This window comes from Hydra vulgaris, chromosome 06 (assembly GCF_038396675.1).
Source record: "Hydra vulgaris chromosome 06, alternate assembly HydraT2T_AEP".
Classification (NCBI taxonomy): Eukaryota; Metazoa; Cnidaria; class Hydrozoa; order Anthoathecata; family Hydridae; genus Hydra; species Hydra vulgaris.
In genome coordinates, this window is record NC_088925.1 from 8336377 (window position 1) to 8351076 (window position 14700).

A 14700-nucleotide genomic window follows, 5' to 3' on the forward strand; every position below is an offset into this window, starting at 1 on the left:
ACTTCCACGAAACTTTAGAGAGTTCAAAAACTTAAATCAATCGAAATGTTTTTAAGATCTAATTTAAGCTCCTTATCTTAGTTATTATGCTGCAGTTTTTCTGATCTTGATATATTAACAACTTGTGTTTTTAAAAAGTTCTGATTTATTATATGATTTATTAACATATATACTTAGAGGTATTAAAATGTGATTTTTTTAAGATAAAATTTTTGTAAATAATTATCTTTTTATGATTATATTGTCAATATAAGATCATCATCAATTTCTATTTGTTAGAAAGAGATTTATCTATATTAGATTTTTACGTTTCCGGTACCAAAAGCTTTAGAAAAGTCAATAAATTTAGTATAACTTGAGTGTTTTTAAAAGATTCAGATTAATCAATAATACGATGAGCTGAGGTCAGGGGCGCATAAAGCATTTTTGGCCTTTGAGATAGCTAACTTCTAGACATGGAGCAAACTCCAAACATTTTAAATGTTTATACTAATGTCAAATAAGGATGCTTTGCAATTAATTGTAATGATTGGAGCTTGGGAACAAGAGAGGCCCAAAATTTGATCCCCCCTCGCCCCAAACGTGAGAGCAACAAGTTGATGAAATATATTTTGTACTAATTTCAACTAGACTTATATTCATCAATAAATTTTAAGTTTCATAGTATTATCTCTCAGCGTTCAAAAATTATGACAATATAAAATTTGCAGCCCCTTCAAATTGAGGGTGGTTTAAACTTTATATGTTCATAATTTTTGAACGCTAAAATATTTTACTATGAAATTTAAAATTTTTCGATGAATATAAGTCTAGTTGAAAATAGAACAAAAAATATTTCATCAACTTGTTGCTCTCACGTTTGGGGCAGGGAGGGGGAACAAAACTATGGGGGTTTTTTGTTCCCAAGCTCTAATCATCGCAATTTTTTACAAAGCATCCTTATTTGACATAAGTATAAAAATATAAATGTTTGGAGTTTGCTCCATTGAAATTAGCTATCTTAAAAATCAAGAAATGCTTTTGGCGCCCCTGGTTGAGGTTTTTTAAAACCGAATTGTATGGTACTGTCAACCAGATACGTGTATACATGATTCAAGTAGTTGCTTAAAGTAGTATGTTTGATTTCTTTTAGATTTTCTTTAGTAATTTTTATTTTCTTTAGTTATTTTTGTTTGGAAAATTTTCTAGAGTATAAGAATTCTACAAAGATTTTGTAAAAAATAAGTTTCTTAACATATATGTTAAGAAACTTATATATGTTTAACAAATATACTATAAAACACTCTTATATATAAGAGTGTTTTATAATATATTTGCTCACACCTTCATCAATTGCCTTGTTTACAGATTTCAATAGCCTTTATTTTTATAAAATACTACTAATCAACTACAATAAATTTTTATGTTAAAGTTCATTTTTCATTATTATTATATGTCACGTTATTGATAAACATGGTTATTAAACCATGTTAAGTAAACATCTTTTTACCTGTTATAGTAGATTTTATAAAGAATTAATAAAAAATTACTTAATAACAAGTTGGGTTAATAAAGGTGGTGGTTGATGTTTTATGCAACATTTGGACTGACGAACAATCAAATGTTCTTTATCATTTGACGAATATATTGTTCATATAATATATGTTAATAATTAATAAGATTACAACTTTTTAAATAAAAAAAGCTTTTTGCTGATTGATTCCAGTCAGTACTTTTTTTTTTTAAAGAAATGAAGCCATTGATATAGTCTAAAATTTGTCTTTGTGTTTCCATTGCATTAGCCAAACAATTAAATATTACATGCTGAACCTTGAAATATTAATTATTGAAGGTCTTACAAAATAAAATATAAAGAAACACTTACCTGGTAGCTAACATACACGCTTGAAAAAATTTAACCTGATTAGTTAGATAGAAAATAGTCGATAAGTATAATAGTTATTTTTTCCGCCTTTCTTAAAAATCATAATTACAAACTTTATAATCTAAAATCGATTTGTTTATTTAATGTTGATTCTTTGCTGCGACGGATGTTTTTAAAAACGTTATAATCAACATAATTCGGATGTTATTCATTGAAGTAACTAAAATTTATGCGAAAACAATTATTTCGTACACCTTTTCAAGTTTATTTTTCGTTTTTATTATAAGACGAGAGATAGCCACGACATTGTTAAAACGGTACAAAAACTTATTAAAATGAATATTAACGTTTTTAAACGTTTTAAAAACAATGTGTGCTTACTGGGTCAATACAAAATTAGCAAGAAAATAGAGTATGCAGAAAAAGCTGCTTTCACTCTTCATATTGTTTTTTATATGTAAAGAAAATAAATTTCTTTTACATTAACAGGGCCGTCGAAAGGAGGGGTAGGGGGAGGGCAATTGGAGTAGTTTGACACAATCACCACAGTCTATTGAGTATCACATATGCCTTAAAAAAAAAGTATTGCAATTATACAAAATTTACCACTAACTATCGTCCAATATCTCTTTTTTCTAATGTAAGCAATATATTTGAAAAAGTTATGCATAATAACCTATTCAACTTTCTAAACCAAAACCAATGATTATTGAAACACCAGTTTGGTTTTCGTAAAAATTACACAACAACTAACGCTCTTATCGAAATTAAAGAAAGTATAAGAGTTGCTTTTGGTAACTTTTTTATGGGGTTTTTGTTGATTTGCAAAAGCCTTTAACTCCGTAGACAATGACATTTTCCTATCAAAGCTAATCTATTATGGCGTACGCGGCATAATAGTTTAGCTTTAAATCTTTTTAGATTTAAGATTTAGATTTAAATCCTTGCAGTGGTTTAAATCATACCTTTCTAATCTTCAGCAGTTTGTAACTATTAATGGCACTATATAAGGTCCTCTGTCTTTATTATGAATATTAATGATCTCAATCTTTCTATTAAAAATTTAAATACGTTCAGGTGTTTTTAAAGGCATTCCATCATTTCTACCTAAAAAGTTGCGCTTAACTTTACTCTTTATCTTTTTACCTCTTTATTTTTTTCTTTAAATTTTACCTTTAAATTCTATATTATTTTCTTTACGTTTAAATTTTATATATATTTTTAATGAAGTCTGTTTGGCGTTACTAAATAAATATTAATAAAATTCTACTTTGTTATGTGATTAAATTATTCAATTTTAACTTACATATTTAACTTTTATCATGTGATTAACTTATTTCATAAGACATGCACCAGAACAAATCTGCGCGGACATTTAAAAAAATATATTCTTATTGTATTTCGATATTGAATGTTGTATATATTTTGAAAGTACATATATTAATATTATTAAATTTCACTTAAGAAAGTTTGTGAAGTTTTGTACGTGAAAACGCACACACTTTGCGTTTTAGATTCGACAACCGAAGACTGTGCTTTTGCACAGCTTTCGGCTGGACTTTCTTAGTAGCTCTAATCCATTTATTTTTGAAGTCTTAATATTTTTGGTTTCTTTTTCATTGAGCCTTAGTTTTCTTTTGACAAGAGCCCAATATCTTTCGATAGGACGTAGTTCGGGACATTTGGTGGATTGCAGTGTTTTTCAACGAAATCTACTTTATGTTATCTAAGTCAGTTTAAAGTTGTCCCAGAGTAGTTACATAAAGCTATATGGGGCCAAAATAACGGGTTACCCGTGTGTGTTCTTGAAAAAGACAAAACACGTTTCTTGAGGCATTCTTTTATGTATATTTTGGTGTTAATTGTTCCCATTGTCACAAAACAAGAGCTTCTTTCACCACATTCACAAACTGCTTGCCAAACTAAGACATTTTTAGCGAAGTTTTGCATTTCAATGCATTTATAATTAGAACTCAGTTTCTTGCAATTAATTGCTGAATAATATTGGTGTCCTGGAATAGATCGGAAATATGCAGCACAATAAGTTTCATCGTCAATAATCAAACAAGATTTTTTGGCATATAATTTTTTGTAGAGTAGCTTTGAACAATGAATTACGACATTTCATGCTATTCTTCACGACCATGAACTTTTTTCTTTTTATGTGATTTATAGCAACAATTTCTCTTTACTCTTTGTATAGTGGAAGGACTTGTTATAAATTTATTCGCTAAAGTTCGAACAGAAGTCTTCGGTTTTCTGTCTAAGGCATCTTTCACTTTTTTACCAAGATCTCGTCTGGTAAAAAAAGTGAAAGATGCCTTCATGCTCTTCACTGTTCTCAAAGCAATCTGCAACTCTTTAGAAATTGTTTTGTTTGATACACTAGGATTTTGAACCAGAAAATTCAAAAATTTTTCTCGCTTTTCATCTTGATTTGATGACATTTCAATTAAAACTAATTGTTTTGATATCAGAGTTGTTTAAATTTTAAATAACACTAATACAATAACATTTTAAAACAATTAGCTATTTAAAATGATGCACGGTTTCCGTTAACACCAAGTCAGAACACGCGCAGATTTTTTCTGGTACATGTTATTATTATTATTATTATTTTTTTATTTCCTTTATCTTATTTAGGTCATTGTGCTTTATTAGTGAAGTACTATTTGCATTAACCTGTGTTTTACTGTAACATCTTGTTAACACAAAATATATTGTTATCTTATCTTTGTTATCTTAAACTTTGCATCCCCCAGTGAATACTTTTATGCGTGTGTGTGTTTTTGATTCGCCTGCATTTAGTTCCGACTTTATTTTGACAACGAAGTAAAAAAAATAATAAAATAAAATTCCGACTATATTTCGATAAGAAAAATTATTTTCAGTGGATATTTTAATTGTAAGTACGTACTGACTTTTGCTCTGCGATTAATAACACCAAAGCAATCATAAAATTTTCAATTTTAAAAAATTTAAAAAGTTAACATTCTTTGCATTGTCATAAGTTTTAGGCTGAATAATCAAAGACTTCCTCGATTGAACCAGTTTTCTGGAGCTGCTTGGACTAAAAGAGCAATAATTCGAAAAGAAAACGAGAGCAAAAACGCTTTTAGATTGCGTTCGTTGGACAAAAAATGAAGATAACTGCAAGCAGGTAGTTAAATTATTTTAAAATCTTGTGACATCCATGAAAGAATAATTAAATTAATTCTGTTTACCAATATTTCTTAATAGTTTTATGATATAGAGATCGTTATCAATGATTCTGATCGTTGGTGATCATTAGGATCATTAATAAGATATCTTTGTTTGTATTTTAATTTTTCTTTATCTAGACTTTGAATTGTCTGCGGATTTCACATGATTTAAAGGATTTTATTATGTAATACGAACACAAATAAAAAAAAATAAAAAATAAAACAAACAAAAAAAAACTATAACTTCTTTTTTAGGATTTTATACTTCTTTTTTTTTTTGTAGGATTTTAGATTTTGTTTCCTTTTTTAAAAAAAATTTCTTAATTTTTTAGAGAATATCACAGTATTTAAGTTTTTTATCTAAAATTTTATCTTTACATTGTTTTTTTCAGACTTTAATAATACAAATTGTACTAATTAATATTTATTTTCCACAACTTTCTCAATAAGGTTTAATTCGCTTTTGATTGAGATGATTTTTAGAAAATTTGTTGACAAATCTTCAAAATCTTTTATTTGCTTAAATAATTCATATTCAATTCATCATCAATTCAATTTTGTTTTTTAAAATTGTTTTTCTTTATTACGCTTCTTTTTTTACTGATTAGAATTATTTCTTTACTTCAGAACTATTCTTTGCATTATTAGGAAAATTTGCTAAAGTAGAAATATCTTTATCTCATAACAATGCCAATGCCAGTTAAAAGACTTCTCTATCAACCCAAGCTTTAAACCTAACAATTATCAATTATTTCACTGGCTCATTTAATTATCAGGGTTAGGGAAATTGTGCTTGTTTTCCAGTGATTTTTTAAAATTAATTCCCAAATGCGTTTTAAGTTATTTTTAACTTGGTCAAATAGTTTTTAGTAATTTATAGTTTTTAACTAAATTCTGAGCTTTTTTAAACAAACGAAAAAATCAATGTCTTACATCAAACATTAATTAATTGCACAACTAATTTAAGTTAGTTTGAAAATTACTTATTTTTAGAAACTTTACAAAAAAGTGTAAAAATGTATACAGCGCCACACAAGCAACTTTCAATGTTACAATAGAATAGAAACTTACATTAATAGATATGATATTATTGTTATGATATGATGTTATTGTTATGATTTGATGTTAATGTAACTTTTTATAATGAAAAGTTTATTAAAAAATTTAGCTAGCTATAATGACTCCAGTCAACCTAAATCGTTACACATCTTAAAACTATATCAATTTCAACCTACATAAAAAATACAAATTTCAATGTATGAAAGAATTCTTAAACTAATAAATCAACAGATAGTTTCGACTGCGGTAAGGTAATAAGGTAAATAAAAGTAAATAAGGTAATAAGGTAAATAAAGGTAAATAAAACAGGGGAAATTCGGCTAATTACTTTTGAGAAAAAAAAATTATCGTCATTAAAAATAAATCGTTGTATACTCTATTCTAATTTGTGATATATGAAAATTTACTGGTATTTTGGTGACAAGCGAAAATTTATTGGTATTTTGGTGACAAGCGAAAATTTATTGGTATTTTGGTGACAAGCGAAAAGTTATTGGTATTTTGGTGAAAAACGAAAGTTTACTGGTATTTTTACAAAATTGAATCATTTAACTCAGGAAAAAAGTTCTATAGAATTTTTATAAACTTTTGAAACATATGGCCTATAAAAAGTCTATAAAATTTCTATAAAACTACTATAGAATTTCTATAAAACTACTATAGAATTTCTATTAATTTCTATAGAAACTACTAAAAAAAATTTTTCTAAAGAAACAAAGTAGAAAAAAAAAGTTCTATACAAATTTCGATAGAAATTAACAGAGATTCTATAGGCCATATGTTTCATAATTTTATAGAAATTTTATAGAACTTTTTTTCTTAGGAAACTAGTAAATAGTTTTTCTATTCTAAATTGAAATGAGAGAACTTTTGGTTTTTAACTATTAAAATGTGTTACAGCTGTTATTGTTTATATGGATAAAATATATGTTTTTTATGTTATTTATACTTTTCAAATAATCTTATATTTATTTCTTATTGAGTTGTAATTAACATTTAGTTGTTAATTACAACTTTATTAAATAAAGTTGAAATTAACAAAAAAATAAAAAACTTATAAAAACTTATATAAAGTTATAATAGGTGTATGCATATGAAACCGCTGTTTTTTCTTTGAATTAGAACGTTTGTTTTGGAGATGTTTTATTTATATTTCTTTGAATGTAATTTCCATTATTTTCTACTACTTTTTGCCAATTTTTTGGTAACTTATGAATTCCATCCCAATAGAATTTTTCAGGTTTAGAAGCTATCCAATCATCGAGCCATTTTTTGACCTCTTCGTAATTCGAGAAGTGCTGATCTGCCAAGCCATGTGACATTGATCGGAATAAATAGTAATCTGATGGAGCAAGGTCTGGTGAATATGGCGGGTGGCATAAGACTTCCCATCCGATAGTTTTCAACGCTGTTTGAACAACTTTACAAACATGAGGACGAGCATTGTCATGTTGAAGAATTATTTTATCGTGTCTCTCAGCATATTCGGGTCGTTTTTCTTCTAATGCTTTTCTTAAACGGAATAATTGGAGTCTGTAAAGTGGCCCATCAATTGTTTCTTTAGGTTTTAGCAACTCATAGTATACCACACCAATCTGATCCCACCAAATAGACAGCAAAGCCTTATTTCCATGAATATTCCTCTTTGGTGTTGATTTTACAGGTGCGCCTGGGTCAACATAATGTGTTGTGCGGACTGGATTGTCAAAATAAATCCATTTTTCATCTCCAGTCACTATTCGATGCAAAAAAGACTTTCTTTCAAAACGATTCAATAACATTTCGCATGTCACTAAACGCCTTTCAATATCACGTTCTTTCAATTCATGTGGAACCCATTTTCCTTCCTTTCTTATTTTACCGAGAGCTTGTAAACGTCTTGAAATTGTTGCCTGATCAACATTCAACTCTTCTGCTAATTGTTCTCGGGATTGAGCATCGTCTTCGTCCAATAAACTTTGCAATTCTGAATCTTCAAATTTTTTTGGAGGTTTACCACGTTCCTTGTTGTCAAGATCGAAATCGCCACTTTTAAATCTTCTAAACCAATCTCTGCAAGTTGTTTCAGATAAAGCATGGTCAGAATAGGCTTCTACAAGCAAACGATGACTTTCTGCAGCAGTTTTCTTTAAAATAAAATAGTGAAGTAATACTTCCCGCAAATGCATATTTGAAGGCACAAAGTTGTTCATTTTGAAAGATGTATAAAATTATCTAGATATGAATAAAATCAAATTAAAAACTATGATATTTAAAGCAAATTGAACGTAGTTTCACACACATAATCATCCATACATTAATTTTGTCTTAAAAAGAAAATTAACTTGTCTTATTTTAAACAGCGGTTTCATATGCATACACCTATTATAAAAAATGACAAGAATTAATGTTAAAGTTGTATAATTATGAAATAAGAATAATATAATAAAGACAGAAATTTAAGTTTTCTCAACATGAAAAATGGGAGATAGTACCTCATAATTCTTTTGCCACTATATTCTAATTTGTCTTTTCCAATCTATATTACTTAATAAATATTAAATAATCTTTTATTTTAACAAATTTAACAAATTTGGTTTATTAATTTTAAAAATTCAAGAGAATATAATATGTTTTTTTAAATTCTCCCTAACCCTAACCCTGCTATTCTAACGTCACGATACGCTTATACATATGTATATGTATATATATATATATATATATATATATATATATATATATATATATATATATATATATATATATGTATATATATATATATATATATATATATATATATATATATATATATATATATATATATATATATATATACATATACATATACATATATATATATATATATATATATATATATATATATATATATATATATATATATATATATATATATATATATATATATATATATATATATATATATATATATATATAAATATATATATATTGTAATAATAATATATATATAAAATAAATATATATATAAAAATAAATATATAATCATGATTAAAAGTGATATGTGTGTGTGTATATATACATATATAAATGTGTGTGTATATATATATGTATATATATATATATATATATATATATATATATATATATATATATATGTATATATATATATATATATATATATATATATATATATATATATATATATATATATATATATACATATACATATACACACACATTTATATATGTATATATACACACACACATAGACCTATATATAAAAAAAATCCATCTTAAAACGGATCATTTTGTAGAGCACACAGTAGGCCCAAATTCAGCTTTACTCGAAAAAACTAATAACTTGTCGTAATAAAATGATTTACAGACCATTTTCGCTCTTCTTACTGATTGCGGTTTCAGTGGTGACATTAGTTTTAATTTTGGGCTGCGATGGATAACTAAATTGCTTAGCAACCACATATTTTATTAACCATAATAAATGTAAACTGGACAAAAGTAATAACTTTATATAATTACTCCCATAATTACCACATTGAGTATTTTTATACTAAAAATGTAGTACTATATGGATTTTATTTTTGGTTAGTGGCAAAACCTGAAATGCCTGGCAATAGTTCATTTTGCATAGTTACTATCTTAAGCTTCTTAAAACATCAAAGTTATAAACTAGACTAATTCTAATGTCTGAAAATTATTTTATGCATATAAAAAATTAAACACATACCCAGTTACTACTTTTAGATGTTTTTTGCAGTTTCAAGGCTCTGTTTTATATTTCATAAAACTGTTACATCACCCATATAAAAAGGAACCTAAAACTTAAACTTTTTTGTGTATACAATAGTATAAAAGTTTTGATTTAAGATTATATTTCAAACCAAAATTCATCTAATTTGACAGTTGTAAAATAACTTTAGCTTCTTTTTGTTTACCATCTTCCCAGTGGGCACGGTACGTTTTTAAAACATTTTTTAGACGTTTTTATAAGGTTTAAACCTAATAAAAACGTCCAAAGAACGTTCAAAAAACGTACTGTGCCCACTGGGGTTGGCGCAAACCTCCAACTTGATGCAAATAATAGTTCAGAAGATGAAAAAGATACAACTGTGGCTCCAATCTTCTTTTTCATTTGTTTTACTACTTAAAGTAACAAAAGTCACCTGGGGTCTGCCAGATACTACAATTTGATAAGAGCATAATTATCTTTATTAATGGAACCAGTTAGAAAAAACATCTTTTTATCAATTGAACCGATATCGGTTCATTTTGTTGCTAGTTTATGTTATTCTCTTTAAGCTCTTGTAGCTAGTTTATGTTATTCTCTTCAAAACAAATTTTAGAGCTTTTGCATATATGCCACCTTTGTCACAGGTATGAAAATTTATGAAATTAGACAATTTACTACTTTCAGGTAAGTTCATGCTGTTTACAACTGCATCCAAAACATTTAAATATAATTGAATATAACTTCAAGTACTTTTTTATTATATATGAATAAATACCAATATTTTTCACGTTTTAACTACAAAAAAATATGAATTACATTTACAAAATCTTGAAATTAGGTGTTTTAAGGTGGCTTATATAGAAAAAAACTCTTTTTTTTAAATATGATTGTTTTTTTTAAATATATTATTCGGTTAGCAGACTTTAACATCCCTCAGAATTAGGCCATATTTTTCGGTTACCGTATTATTTTTTGTTTTATATATTGTCGCAAAACTTTTGCTACTCGACGTCCTTAAGTCTTAGGGATGTTAGATTTTTTATTTATTTAATTAAAGTTACAAGTACTAATAACATGTTTTAAATAAAGCGTGTACCATCACTTTTTCCATTTTTATTTTATATTGAATTCAAAATTTTTAATTCTATTTTAAACTGACTCATAGTCAATCCATTAACTCTATTTAACTATTAGAAGTTTATATTAAATAAATTTATTATTTAATATGTAAAATTATTGGGGTATTTATTGAAGAGAACCATTTTTTTTTGGTAGATATCAACACAAACAATTGAAAAATCTAGATTGAAATACAATATATCCAATCTAGATTTCTTTTTTTTTTTTGTAGATATCTACAAAAAAAAATGTATTTCTCCAATTAATCCCACAACAATTTTTATAGTAATATAGACTATATTATAGTGTAATAACTTTTATATTAATATATTTAAGGTATAGTATTGCTTTTGGATTTAATTAATAATAGAAATCCAGAAGCAATGAGGACCTACTCTTCCAGTTTATTCAGTAAAGGTAGGGTTTTTCTGTTTAATATCATTGTAACTGATGTGAAGATCTTTTATAAATGTTTTTCAATTAATGCATTGTATTTCAATGAAATGTATTGGCTAATCCAACTCACAACTAAAGAGGTTTTACATAATACAGTCGCAATGTGTACAAATCATTTGTCACAAACCTAAGATCACCTTTTCTGCTTCCCTTTTAAAAATAAAACTCAACAACTTTCAAAAGAGACGTTATGCAACAAAAAGTGTCAAATCTGCGTTATCAAGAATATACCATCCCTAAAAGATTCAAAGCTTATAGTTAAAAAAGCAATAAGCTGTCAAGGATGCTTAAAACTCCAAAATTTCCGTTTGCACATAAGGTCATTTTTAATTCTGCCAATTACATGTGTTATTTTTGAACAAATACAAAATGTGTTATTTTTGAACAAATGTAAAAATTCTCTACACTTTTAGAGTTCGATTGAAAAAAGTGTTCAAACATTAAATGTTTAAACATTATATACAGCCCAAAAGTTATTATGCAGCAACTGATTTTTCAATTTCAATAAGAGGACCAAAGGCATGGAATAAAATACTTTCAACTGAACTTAAAACTCTAACAATGCTTAATGAGTTTAAGACAAAACTAAGACAGCTATTAATAAAGAATGATTTACCACAAAACTATTTCTGAAATTACATTATGATTTATCTATCAAATACATGAAAAGTATATTAATTTTAGAAAAAGACTGAGTTAAATTTATTTATATCTTAATATATATATTTTTATTGTTTTTGTTTTTTGCTAAGCCTAGAGCGCTTCTAGCTAATTTTTCACTTTTTTTTTTTTTTCTTATTAATAGATGTTTTATTTATTAATTTACCACTTTTGTACATTTGTTTATTTTATAAATTTAACGAAGTTTCTTATTTTAAAATTAAACTTTATATTAACGGAATTTATAAAGGGGCTTGGTGATAAGACATTAGTCTTCTTCTCGCCCCTGCTATATTTATATTTTGTTAGTAAATTACGGAATGTATATTTTTAAACGGCAAAAAAAAAAAAAAAAAAAAAAAAAAAAATGTATGTAATGTACTTTTATGAACTCATAGTTCTGTTATAATTTAAAAAAATAATTTTTAATACAGCTTTATATATGTTCAAGTTTTAAATTATTTCATTATGTATTCATGGTTTTTGTGTTTCTCTTTGATAAATTCAATTAATAAAATAAATGTTAACTTTTTTTTTTAATTATTCACCTCCTCAAGGCCGAAAGGACTGCTACAGTCAAGGAGGCTGCTTTTTGTAGTTACAACCCTCTCCCAACTCTATAACTCCGAAACGCGAACCTTAACAAACAAGCAAGGCTGCTGCGCGGAGAAACAAGTTGAGCGCGGTAGTACCAGGGACGTGGTGGGAATCGAACTCGGAATTTTAATATTTGTAATATTTTTATTTATTTTATATTTTAATATTCGTGCTTTTTTTAAGTCTGATTGCAAAGAATATTTTTACTTTATCTGATGTTGTTTATTGATGTATCATAATTTATGATTTTTTTTGTTTTGGTGACTTTTATTGTAATTATCATGACAGGACAGTTTTCATTCATCTTATGAATGCATATATTATGTGTGAACTGACTTCAATCTATTATAATTTGACTAATTTTGAATAATGACAGTTAAAGATTATTAGCACATGTTTGTTGTGATCCTGTTGGTTGGAATGTATTATCATTATCATAATTGCAGCAAAAATGTTTAACTCAGATCTTCTCTGATTAGATCTTAGTTGAATTCAGATCTACTCTGAACATTTTTGTATTAATAGGAGTCAGTCTAACTGTCTGCTCATATTCAGTGCTTGATTTAATAACAATAGCAAAAATTTTGAGTTCAAGGCGGAAACAATAAGTAACAAAAAAATTCTATATACTTCCAAAATACTCAAAATATATATAGATATTAACAATTTTTTTTACTTATTACAATAGCTACTTGTTTAATCTTCGCTTCCGACAAGGCTACAAGCAACTACTACTAGAGTTGGAAGTTACTGGAAGAACCGAGATGAAGTTTATGAAGAAAGATAACGACTCGTGATTTGATTGATAGATTGCAAATTATATGAACCAGGAAAACAAAATGGAGGGAGAGAATTCCAAAGAACATATGTTCGAGTAAAAAACTAGACAAATTAGAATTTTTGGAGCACTTAGGAATATTCACAGTTAAAGGATGAGACTTAATTAAATGATGAGTAACGAAAGAATGAATTTAAGTAGATTGCAGACGGACGCTAGCTCTTTAGAGCAGCGCTTATTATAGTATATTTAGTAAAAGAGAAAGAGAAGCAACATTACAACAATGTGATAATAGATGAGGGCTGGCTGCAACCTTTACTTGTTTACTTATATTATAAGTTATTAATAAGCAGATATTTATATTGTCTATATGATTCTATAAAATAATCTCTTATATGTGTGAACTCATCTAATAACTACAGTGTTTGAACATAATTGTAGATTTGAATAAACTAATGTCAAGTGATTATTTTATTATATTTATAGTGTCAACATTTTCCCTGATCAATGATGCGACAAAAGAAATCGAATCAAAAGTGGCTCCATTTTTTAACAAGGCAAGAAATCGCTATGGTGGTCAAATGTGAGATTATATGTAAATGACTGATGTTTCAATCGATGAAGAGAAAAATAGTTTGAAAAAAGAGATTGGTAAAAGAGGATGATGAAAACGATCCTCAACAAAAAATCGGAAGATTTCTTTAAATAAATATGAATATCGTGTTTTAAATAAATATTTGTATGAATACTCTAAATATAAATTTTAATAAATATAACTTATTTAAACGATGTTTTTGAAATTCTATCAATAAAAAAATTTTCAAAAAGAGTCACGCTATACTGCTCATCTTTTGATTAGTAGCGTGTAGTATTTTTTTGTTGTCGTAATAGGACCATTCCTTAATGAACCCTTATATTTGGTGCAGGCATTTTTATCAGGTTCCCTAAAGTATTTTTAAGGAGGATGGTGGTGCAAAATATAATATTTGCTGTTTGATGGACAACGCGTGATGTTGGTATGACTTATCTGGGTTTCAATGAAAAAACATTTTTTAAATGAGCCATGGGTCTAAACTTTAGTTAGGGGCATATGGATTCTTTTTTAGTTTGATTCAATGTTTATCACGTTTATAAACTATAAAATCACGTAAATATATCTTTTTACGTGATTTTATAGTTTATTTACGTGATAAACATTTTTAAGCATAAACGTAAATCTATATTATGCAATAAAAAAAACTTTTTTTATTGCTTAATA

The 14700-nt window shown here is 26.6% G+C and overlaps 1 long non-coding RNA gene across 1 annotated transcript; it reads left to right on the forward strand.

Annotated features, from left to right (window-relative positions):
- Nucleotides 1-4563: 4563 nt before the first annotated feature.
- Nucleotides 4564-14228, forward strand: LOC136081626 (uncharacterized). Its single transcript, XR_010638957.1, has 3 exons — nucleotides 4564-4769; nucleotides 4876-5024; nucleotides 11288-14228. It is a non-coding gene; the product is annotated as an uncharacterized LOC136081626 (long non-coding RNA).
- Nucleotides 14229-14700: the final 472 nt, after the last annotated feature.